Source organism: Littorina saxatilis, linkage group LG11, assembly GCF_037325665.1.
Source record: "Littorina saxatilis isolate snail1 linkage group LG11, US_GU_Lsax_2.0, whole genome shotgun sequence".
Taxonomy (NCBI): domain Eukaryota; kingdom Metazoa; phylum Mollusca; class Gastropoda; order Littorinimorpha; family Littorinidae; genus Littorina; species Littorina saxatilis.
In genome coordinates this window covers 35,398,555-35,409,741 of record NC_090255.1, presented here as the reverse complement: position 1 = coordinate 35,409,741, position 11,187 = coordinate 35,398,555, and the positions used below count along the sequence as shown (strand labels likewise).

General features: G+C 42.5%; 1 protein-coding gene across 1 annotated transcript in view; it reads left to right on the top strand.

Annotated features, from left to right (window-relative positions):
• The window catches only part of LOC138980352 (coiled-coil domain-containing protein 60-like), a gene marked incomplete in the record, with an annotated part of 44,218 nt that overhangs the window by 14,525 nt on the left and 18,506 nt on the right, over positions 1-11,187 (top strand).

Here is an 11,187-nt window from a genome sequence, read left to right as displayed (position 1 = left end):
GCACGTACACATATATACACACACACACATTCACACACACATCCACACACACATTCACACACACACACACACGTACACACAAACACACACACACACACACACACACACACACACACACACACACACACACACACACATCCTTTTCTGTACGCAAAACAGGTAGAACATGATTTTTGTTTTGTGTGTAAGTAGAGCGATGCCCTTACCCCATGTTAAAGCTTGAATAGATATTTGGCGGCGTATATGATAGATTATATGAGAATGTACTGAATCTTTAAAAGATAACGTTGGCGAATAGAGACGTTAAACCCTAGGGAGATGTATCTAGATTCACTAATATTAATTTCATTGATAACAATAATTGGTATACAAAATACGTACCATGCAAAAGTACAAATACACCCCCACACTCTTTCACGGGCTTTCAAAGACAGCGACGGGCCTTAATTTAACCATTGCACGTCTAGAGAAGCCTCCAAGCCGACTTTGTGAGTGTCTAAAGCTGTCAATTATTTTACAGCACTGAAAGATACCCTCCGTCCTCTGTGGACCATTTTATAAAGGACCAAAGACATCTTCTTCTTGTTCTTTTTGTTCTTCTTGTTCTTTTTCTTGTTCTTATTCTGCTTCTTCATCTTCTTGTTCTTGTTCTTCTTCTTCTTTTTTCAATTCATGAGCTGGGTCCTTTATTGGACGTTTCAAGTTCAGCGAGTGTGGTTTAAGTAAGGCTGCTTAAAAGGGCATGAGGGTGGCCCAGACTCAGTAATGAGCAAGCGATTAAAACTAAATACACAGCTCTGTGGCAATCAGTGTTCGAGGAGAATGGACCTAGAACTCCACAAAGGTTGGCCTAGTTGACGGAGGTTGGCCTGGTTGACGGAGGTTGGCCTGGTTGAAGAAGGTTGGCCTAATTGGCTAAGGTTGGCCTGGTTGACCAAGGTTGGTCTGGTTGATCAAGGTTGGCCTGATTGACCAAGGTGGGCCTGGTTGACGAAGGTGGGCCTGGTTGAAGGTGGGCCTGGTTGACCAAGGTTGGCCTGGTTGAAGAAGGTTGGCCTGGTTGATCAAGGTTGGCCTGGTTGACAAAGGTTGACATGATTGGCCAAGGTTGACCTAGGTTGGTTTGGTTGGCCTGGTTGACCAAGGTTGGTCTGGTTAACCAAGGTTGACCTGATTGACTTAGGTTGACCTGGTTGACCAAGATCGGCCTGGTTGACGAAGGTTGGCCTGATTGGCCAAGGTTGACCAAGGTTGGTTTGGTTGGCCTGGTTGACCAAGGTTGGTCTGGCTGCTTTCTGTGTATATTGACCAAGGTTAGCCTGTTGACCAAGGTTGGCCTGGTTGACCAAGGTTGGCCTGGTTGACCAAGGTTAGCCTGGTTGACCAAGGTTGACCTGATGGTTTACATAAGAATTCAGGTACCTCTCAAACATGAAGTTGACGGTTTACTTAAGACGCTGGAGATATGTGTTATAAATACGCACATATATCAATTTCATGCCAGCTAGTGTAGTGCATTCGCATAAAACATTTTATATTATACATTAACACAAAAGTGCAAATACACCCCACATTCTGTGTAGGGCATTAAAACGCGGGGGTTGGCCTTTCAAGGACATCCAAACGTAGTTATAAAGAAGCCTCTAAGCCAACTTAGTGTAAGCTTGTCTGCAGCTGTCAATTACTTCATTGCGCTCATGCTCTGAATTAGATTATTGGACGTCCCAGAAAATGAACCATTGGCAGCAGCTTTTGATAAACCTCGGCCACGAAAGGGTACTTGTGTTGCGATACCAGGCATGCTGAATGTGACGCTAACTATCCCGCCTCAAAGAACCACCACCCCCCCCCCCCCCCCCCGCAACAACAAGAAGACAGTGTATCAGCTCTGTTTCAAGACCATGAAGACAGCACGTTTCCATATTTCGGTAATCGGCATAAAAGCCTTTCTCGGCGGCCCGTGCGTACTTTCTCGATGATCGGTCGGTATTGAGTGTAGTCCGGTGTATTACAGATTTAAAGTCTAATGCTGTCACCCTTAGCTAGTGTGTGTGTGTGTGTGTGTGTGTGTGTGTGTGTGTGTGTGTGTGTGTGTGTGTGTGATTTGGTGCGTAGGCGCGTGTGTGCCTGGTGTGTGTGCGCCTGGTGTGTATGCGCTTGTAGTGTTTGTGTGAGTAAATGAGAGAGAGAGAGAGAGAGAGAGAGAGAGAGAGAGAGAGAGAGAGAGAATGACAATGACAATGACAATGACAATTCTTTATTTAACGAGGGTAATAGATTAAGCAGTGATCTGCTTTTTTACATCCAGCCCTCGCCCTAAAGAGGGAATAACTAAAGACAAACAAAACACTTCTACATTTTAACCGATAACTGAAGTAAGAACGTATTATACATATGTACATACAATGCATTGCATAGAGGGAAATTGCGAGTTCATGTGTGTGAATCTAGCGGTATAGAGTAGATTTAAAACAACACAATGCTCTTAGCCATACATTGCATTTAAAAGGAAATCAATGAAACAAGCAATACATTGCATTAATCATCACGCATCTAAAGGGTTGTTTGTTCATCCGAAAAGGGGTATGTGTATATTATATATAAAGAGAGAGAGAGAGAGAGATGTAGGAAGAAGGAGAGCGCGAGACAGACACACAGACAGCCAGAGAAAGGGAAAGAGACAGAGACACAACACGCAACGTTCTAAATAGCTAATCACAACTTTCACTTCTGCCATACTCTAGCAACACGCAGCTGGTCGATCCATATTTTCCCCCCTGGGATAGAAAGAAAAGGCAGAAACTAAATCCTCCCCTACCCCAACCACTCTCGCACACGATCGAAGACAGGACGCAGGAAAATGGCCATCATCACTGACATGGAAATGACAGCAGTTGCAAAGTCTGCTACCCAACATAAACAGACGAATCAGTCATCAGCAGACCTATTTTTTGCACTATGGGTCGAAAACAGATTTAAAACACAGAGGATCTGTTACAAGTCGAGTCCAGCCAAGTCGCCATATCTTGCACAGTGGAGGCAGACAGAATGGGCAGCTTATTACGGCAAGGGAGAAGCTATCTAGGATCTGCGACTGGCAAATATTTTGTGTCAGGTTTGCAAAACACAGAGTCCTTGTGGCCAGCCGAGTCAAATCTAAAGCCGCAATTTGTTCCACTGGTGAAAGAAGGCAGACAATCAATGGTAACTCAGATTATCATGAAGCCCCTCGTTTAACACCTCCGAAGTGCTGAAGTCTTAAGGGTAAAGTCTTCCCCTGAGAAAAGTGACAAGGAGTGCTAGGGTAAGAAATAACTAACAAAATAGGGCTTTACGCAATAATGTCTGAGATAACAACTGCGACATGAATAGGCTATGGGATGTCAGACACTTCACAAAAATCGCTACTGAAGAAATTGATGATTCTTTTGGGGATATGTTAAAAAATCAACGGTCAAATGATCACACCTGAAGAAGACTGATGGGGGAACAAAACAGAACACAAAACACGAATACTTGACTGAAAAGAGGGCTCCACTGTGTCTGCTTTTACCAGTCCAGTCAACACCAACCGTTAGTCTTCGCACCACCAGACGAAGGCAGCCTGTGGGGTTACTACATCATAGGATATCTAGCCGAGTCAACAGCACTTCGAGATTTCTACGCCATCGGGCCAAGAAAAACTACTGTATGTGTCAGCTGCACTGCACTCCAACTGTCCGTCTAGACCCAGTGGCATCCCAGTAGTTACATTATCGAACGATGGCAGTGATTACCACAAGTCATGTAATATCCCCAGCCAGCAGTACCACTAGTTTCTGGGCCAAGATCAGACTATCAATGTTGGGTGTGTTACACTCCGAGTATCCGTTACCAGCAGTGTATATTGGTATTCACGTTGGGAATTCGGGGAATCACATTGGACAGTCTCACACCACCCATCGGGTCTGACAATGTAAAAACACATTAGTTTTGTTTGTAAATGTGCCTTTTTTGAGTTGCGCAAGATTTCCTCTGTCAGATCATTCCTGACACTCCAAGCCACTGTTCAACTTGTCTCCTCTCTGATCCTGAGTCGACTTGACTACTGCAACTCATTGCTTGCCGGCTTCCCCACTGAAGAACTTGATCGCTTACAGAGAGTCCAGAACAGTGCTGCAAGGCTCATTCTGCAGAAGTCTAAGAAAGACCATGTGACTGAGTGTGTTTACACGGACACGCTCCGATAAACCCAACGCAGTGCAACCACAGGCGCTGGTAACTCGACACCCCTGAACACCACTAAACTATTTTACCTGTACTTTGTACTTTGACTGTTTTTCGTTATTAATCTGTACTTTGAATTTACTTTGATTGAAGTGTGCCTTGTGTATTCACACACTCTAACATACAGAAAAAGGGGGAAAATACACATACACACTCAGCTCAATGGCGGCGGCTACCACAGGTGCTGAGAGTGCCCCAGGGCCGGATAGGGGGACCCCTCCAGTGTTTATCCCATGTAGAAACCTCCCTGATTCAGACACTCAGTACACTGTACGCGAAATATGCGGAAGTGCTGAAAAGACCAGTGGCTACGGATCAGTAATCGGGGCTCAGCGTATTGGTGGATTATGGCGCCTGTACCCGAAATCTGTGAAGGCTCGACATGATCTCTTATTAGGAGGCATCAAGTTGAGAAATCAGACTATCAGCCCTTTCGACAAAAATCCCTACATTGTAAGAACTCCGGAAGGCGTCACAGAAAGCAGAACAACCAAGCTGATCATCGGCAATTTGCCACTCAGTTACAGCAATGAGGAAATAGAAAGAAAATTGTCCCAGTTAGGCTGCGAGTCCCACTCCAAGCTTATGATGGAAAGAGACAGAGATGAGAATGGCGGCCTGACCAGATGGCTCACGGGGAGACGGTTCATCTACATAGCCATCCCCTCACAGCCCCTTCCACAGAAAGTCTCCATCGGAAGTGCCTCTGTCACCCTATACCACCGAGAACAGAAAGACAAGCCAGAAAACTCTGTCTGCAGCCGCTGCTTCGCCAAGGGCCATAGAGCAGCGATATGTACTAATGACGTCATCTGCAGAGACTGCAAGCAACCTGGACACAAGGCCGGGGACCCGGCATGCACACTCCTGGATAGCGACGTTGGGGAAGAAGGTCTCACTCAGAAAGTCACGACAGAGCAAGCGAACCCAGATAAGCCTGAACGCCAAAGCAACAACGTCCTGCCCTTCGTGGGCGGTCTAGCACACAGCAGCACTCCCGGATCAGCTCCTACCCACTACTCTCCAATCCCTCCCCCTCCCACTCCCATGCCCCCGCCCAATTCCTCCCCCCTCCCGGTTTCCCCACTTACTCCAAGGAGACTTTCTGGAAGACGCGCTTCAGACTCCACACAGGCTAAGATCAACTTCCCTCGATCCCATTCACTGCCAAGAGAGAAGCGGCCTCACAGTTCTTCGTCCGGTGCTGATGATCCAGCCAAGTCAGCGCGCATCGAGGACCACGCCGACAGCTTGACGGTGAACACTCCAGGCACCCAGAACCTCCCATCATCAACATCCTCTGAGGCTGTGATCACTTGAGGGGCTAGGGGATGATAGGTTGGTCTTCTGGTAACGGATCGTTGGCACGCCCTATGGACTTCGATTTCTTCTTAAAGCGATTTAAGCAATGATAATTTCTTGCTAAAATGGGAACTATTAAAATAGCAAGTGTTAATATCCATGGATTAAGAAACAGCATCAAAAGAAGAACATTTTTCCGTGATTTAAGGAAAAAAGATTTTGATGTAATATGTATTCAGGAAACGTATATCTTAGAACACGATGCAGCAGCGTGGGAAAGAGAATGGGGAGGGGCACTGTATTATACAGGGGAAACTAGTCACAGTATGGGACAGATGATACTCATAAAGAAGGGCTTTGCAGGCGAAATTCAGTGTATTTACAAAAGCCAAAGGATTATTGGTATTCACGTTGTGTTTAATGATAACGATATGTATATTTGGAACGTATATGCACCAGCAGTACATCAGAACAAACAGCGCTTTTTTGAACAGCTAAGAAACCAGGTCAGTAAACCGGAAAATGTCTATAGTGTGGTGTGTGGGGATTTTAATTGTGTGATGGACAATGATTCAGATATTATTAGTGGTGAAAATCACAACGAAAAAGATATTGGCACATTCCGTGATTGTATGGCTCAGAATGAGTTAATAGACGTGTGGCGATTATTTCACCATGGAGAAAAAGAATATACATGGTCAAGGAAAAATCCTTTTATCGCCCGCAGACTGGATTATATTTTTGCCACAGAATCAGTATTAAATAGGGTAACAGAATGTGAAATTCACTCGGTTGCACAATCTGACCACAGACTCGTTTCCCTCTCCCATAACATGTCTCAAATCAAGAGGGGACCCTCATATTGGAAATTTAATGACAGTTTGTTACACGATAAAACTTTTGTAGACTCAATGAATAAACTATTAACAGACTATGCTAATGAAAACACCGAAATAGATGATCAACTAAAATGGGAACTCTGCAAAATTAAAATAAGGGAATGGTGCATGGCATACTGTAAAACTAAGAACAAATTATCAAACAGAAGGAAAGCAGAGTTACAGTCTGAATTAGATGAGATAGAGAAGAATTTGGCTCTTAACCCGACAGACAAAGAATTAGTTGATCAACGGGAGAAGTATAAAACAGAAATGGAATTGTATGCGATTAGAGAAGCAAAAGGTGCCCATGCACGGGCACGTGTAAAATTTATTGAAGACGGGGAAAAAAACACTAAATATTTTCTCAACCTAGAAAAGGCTCGAGCAAATAGTAAAGTAATGGATAGACTAACTAATGAGGAGGGACAAGTATTGAAAAAAAGACAAGATATTGTAAAAGAGCAAACTCGTTTTTATTCAAATAGATACAAAAAAAGAATTAACTTTGATGAACAATATGTTGAAATGTTTTTACAAGACGTAGAAGTTCCACAATTGACCGAAGAACAGAAAAATAGCATTGAGGGCATTTTAACTGAAGATGAAATCACAAAGGCTTTAAAAATAATGAAAAATGGCTCAGCACCAGGCGGAGATGGTCTAACAACTGGTTTTATGAAATTTTTCTGGTGTCAGATAAAGACAATGGTTATATGTTCCTTGAACGCCGCTTTTGATAATGGTCAAATGTCTCCGACCCAAAAGAGAGCAGTTATAACATTAATACACAAAGGGAAGCAACTGTCAAGGGATGATCTGAATAACTGGCGACCAATATCTTTACTAAACTCAGATTATAAGTTACTGGCAAAGTGTCTAGCAGTACGCCTAAAAAGTGTGCTTGGAACAATAATTCATGAAAATCAGTTTGGTTTTATGAAAGGCAGAAATAGTAGCACAGCAGTTAGAATGATTGATGATATAATTACACATCTCAAACAAACGAACAAACCAGGGCTACTCCTAGCTCTAGACTACAAAGCTGCTTTCGACACAATATCAAAAGAATACATAATGTATGCCTTTAAACGCTTCAATTTTGGTAACACTTTTGTTAGATGGGTCACTACGCTCATGAACGAAACAGTAAGTTGTGTAAATTATATGGGGTGGTTGTCAGAGCCTATAGAAATGAACGCTGGAATTCGACAAGGCTGCTCATTCTCACCAATGGCCTTCGTGCTCGCCTTAGAGCTGCTGGCAGTCAAGATGAGGGCAGATCAGTCAGTTAAAGGGGTATTCTTGCCATCAGCCAATAGTACTAATCAAGAAAGACTATTGAAAATGATCTTGTACGCTGATGATATTACGCTTTTTCTGAAAGGCACTGATGATGTGCAAAATGCTCTGACATTGGTGTCATATTTCTCCAAGTTCTCAGGACTGGCTGTGAACAGACTGAAATCGGAGGCCATGTGGTTGGGTTCACAGAAGTACTCTGAGGAGCAGCCATGTGGCTTCAGATGGAAATCAAAAGTCAAAATTCTTGGTATATATTTTAGTAATAATTTAGAAGCCTCGGAAATCGAAGAAAACTGGACGGAAAAAATTAATCATATTCAGAGCACAATGATTAAGTGGTCTAAGAGAAACTGCAGTATAATGGGAAAGATTTGCCTTGTAAAATCACTTTTGATCCCTCAATTAACACATGCTTTGCAAGCTTTGATTATACCCGAAAAGATCATATGTAAACTGAACTCAATGTTTTTCAGATTCATTTGGAAAAAAAGATTTTCAAACACAAAAGCCTATGAAAAGGTAAAACGAAAAGTTATGTGCCAGGAAACAAGTAAAGGTGGCCTAAATATGATTGACTTGGGTGACTTTCAAAAATCCTTTGTACTTGGATGGTTTTCGAAATTACTGCAACCAAACGAAGAAGCTTGGAAAAGTATTCCACTCAGTATGTTCTCCAAACTTGGAAAAAATCTATGCTGCTTTCAAGCAAACGTCAAACCAGCCTTATTTAAAGGGTTGGGGTTGATTACAAACAAGTTCTGGAAAAGCGTTTTAGAATGTTGGCTTGACAACCATGAAAAGATATTACCTTGCGTGAAAAAAATGACCCAGCTGGAGAATTTATGCCTATGGAATAACTCTCTAATTGCTTATCGTGGCAAGACAATGTTTCTACGTGATTGGGTTACATCTGATATATGCTATGTGAAGGATTTATACGAGAATAATATGTTTTTACCATTTCACAGGATTTGTGAAAGAGTTGGGCATAAACCAACAAGACTATTTGAATATGGGGCAATTCGCACAGCAATAGCATCCCTTTTTTTGAAGATGAATGATAATGGAATACAAGCTATGAAGGTAATGGATTATCAAAAAATAAGTACATTTAAACCCAGGCAGTTTCGTAAATTAATGGTAGACGCTTATCAAACTGACACTATTGCAGTCAGTTTCTGGAAAAGAAAGATGGGAATTGAAATAAACAAGGACATTTGGCAGATAGCAAGCAACGCATCAAAAGAAGTAAGATTGAGACTGCTACACTGGAAAATAACTCATAACATTTATCCAACGAACATTATATTGTATAAAATGGGCATTGCTGAGAGTATTAGTTGTACACATTGTACAGAAGAGACAGATTATATCGAACATTTCTTTTATTATTGTATAAAAATAAGCAAAGTGTGGAATCTTGTTGAAGAAGCCTTCTTCACCGCTTGTTCAAAAAGAATTCATGTTGATGTGCGGGATGCCCTATTTGGCCTAGTTAAAAGGAATTCTATTTCATCCGCTGAAGCAAACTATGTCAATTTGCTGATCTTGATTGCAAAAATGTGCATAGGTATTTATAGATACGGTACCCCTTTAGAGATCGGATGTATTTTTGAAAAAGAGTTAAGTTTAAGAAAAATAACTGACTTGTGACTCGCATATATGTTGCTATCTGTGAAATTGAAATAAAGAAACGTTAGGTAACAAAAGGAGAAATGATGACGGAAGAATATATAGGACAAAATGTATAAAAAAAAAAAAAAAAATAGGTGGAGAGAGAGAAGACAGAACGAGAGGAGACAGTGAGAGAGAGAGAGAGAGAGAGAGAGAGAGAGAGAGAGAGAGAGAGAGAGAGAGAGAGAGAGAGATTGGCAGACTATGGGAGAGAGGGGGAGAGAGAGACCGACAGAGTATGGGGGAGAGGAGAGAGAGAGAGAGAGAGAGAGAGAGAGAGAGAGAGAGAGAGAGAGAGAGAGAGAGAGAGAGAGAGAGACGAAGCAAAAAAGAAGAACAAAGAAGAAGACAGAAAATTCCGAAGAACAAAATTCAGAAAAAAAACAGACAAGTCGAAGAGAAAGAAAGTGGATGCAGAGAAAGACAGACTAGGGAGTGAGTGAGAGAGAGAGAGAGAGAGAGAGAGAGAGAGAGAGAGAGAGAGAGAGAGAGAGAGAGAGAGAGAGATGTTGTGTGGACAAGTGTGAGAAAGAGAGAGAGAGAGAGGAGAGAGAGAAAGAGAGAGAGAGAGGAGAGAGAGAGAGGGTAAATGTAAATAAAATAAAAATTAAAAACAATTGTCCATGATCTGTTTACTGTCCATTGAGTGTGAAGCTGAGAGAAAGAGTGAGACTGAAGGAAAACAATAATAACTTAATAAGAATTAAAATGATTATAAAAAAAATTTAAAAAAAAACTTCCGATATAAAAATAAAAAAACCGCACGCACATGTGTGATTTATATAACAATGTCTGATCTCCTAAAAAAGTAAAAAAAAAAAAAAAAAAAAGAAAAAAAAGAGAAAAAAGCAAAAAAAAAAAAAAAAAAAAAAAAAAAAAAAGAAACACGAAAATACCCAGCATGCTTCCTCCGAAAGCGGCGTATGGCTGCCTAAATGGCGGGGTAAAAACGGTCACACACGTAAAAGCCGTGGGAGTTTCAGCTCATGAACGAACAAACAAACTAGCTCTATGAAATTGTGCAATGCTCAAGACAGAGGCTTGCAAGAGCGTACAAGGAGACAACAGTCAGACCTTGTCGAAAACAGTTCTCTACAACTTTGATCTGCAGCCATTGAACGTTTAGCTATAAATAGCTCAGTGCCTAAGGCCGGCAGACAACTCTGCAGAGCAGCTGCTATGAAAGGGAGACTACTCCTGCGTCACCCGGTCACATTTGTGAGAGTTCTTCCGTCGTTGTCCACTTTCACTTCTCGCTGTGTCTCTTTGATGTCTCTATCCTTTTGATTAAAGTTGCTGATTCTTCTTTCTTCTTCTTCTTGGCGTTCGCAGAGGTTACACAATCAGTCCAGCACTGGTGATAAATGTTGTCGTTTTCTCCAACTCCTGTCGACTGCCGTATAGTTTGGTCTGCAAGAGAGTTGGTGACGGCCACACTTCTTTTCGTTCCTCATCTAGTTTGTTCAGAATACTTTCTGCGTTCCAGTGCATGACCTGAAAAGGTCGCTGCTGACTGGGTTTCTTCCTGGTTGTGGTGGTGCCAGTCACTTTCCTCCCGCGTCCCCTGGCGTGACAAGACGGACGGGAGGGACCTCCAGTAGTTGGGGCTGGGTCCCTTTGAGGCATGGGACCCGACGCTGCTCCACCCTGGGGGGTCCTCAATGGGCGAGCGCCATTTCCATCTGTGCTGGTTGATTGTGTCATCATTTGTGTAAGTGCGTGTACCCGTGGTTTGTTAGAATGCGCCGTGCGGCCCGGGTCC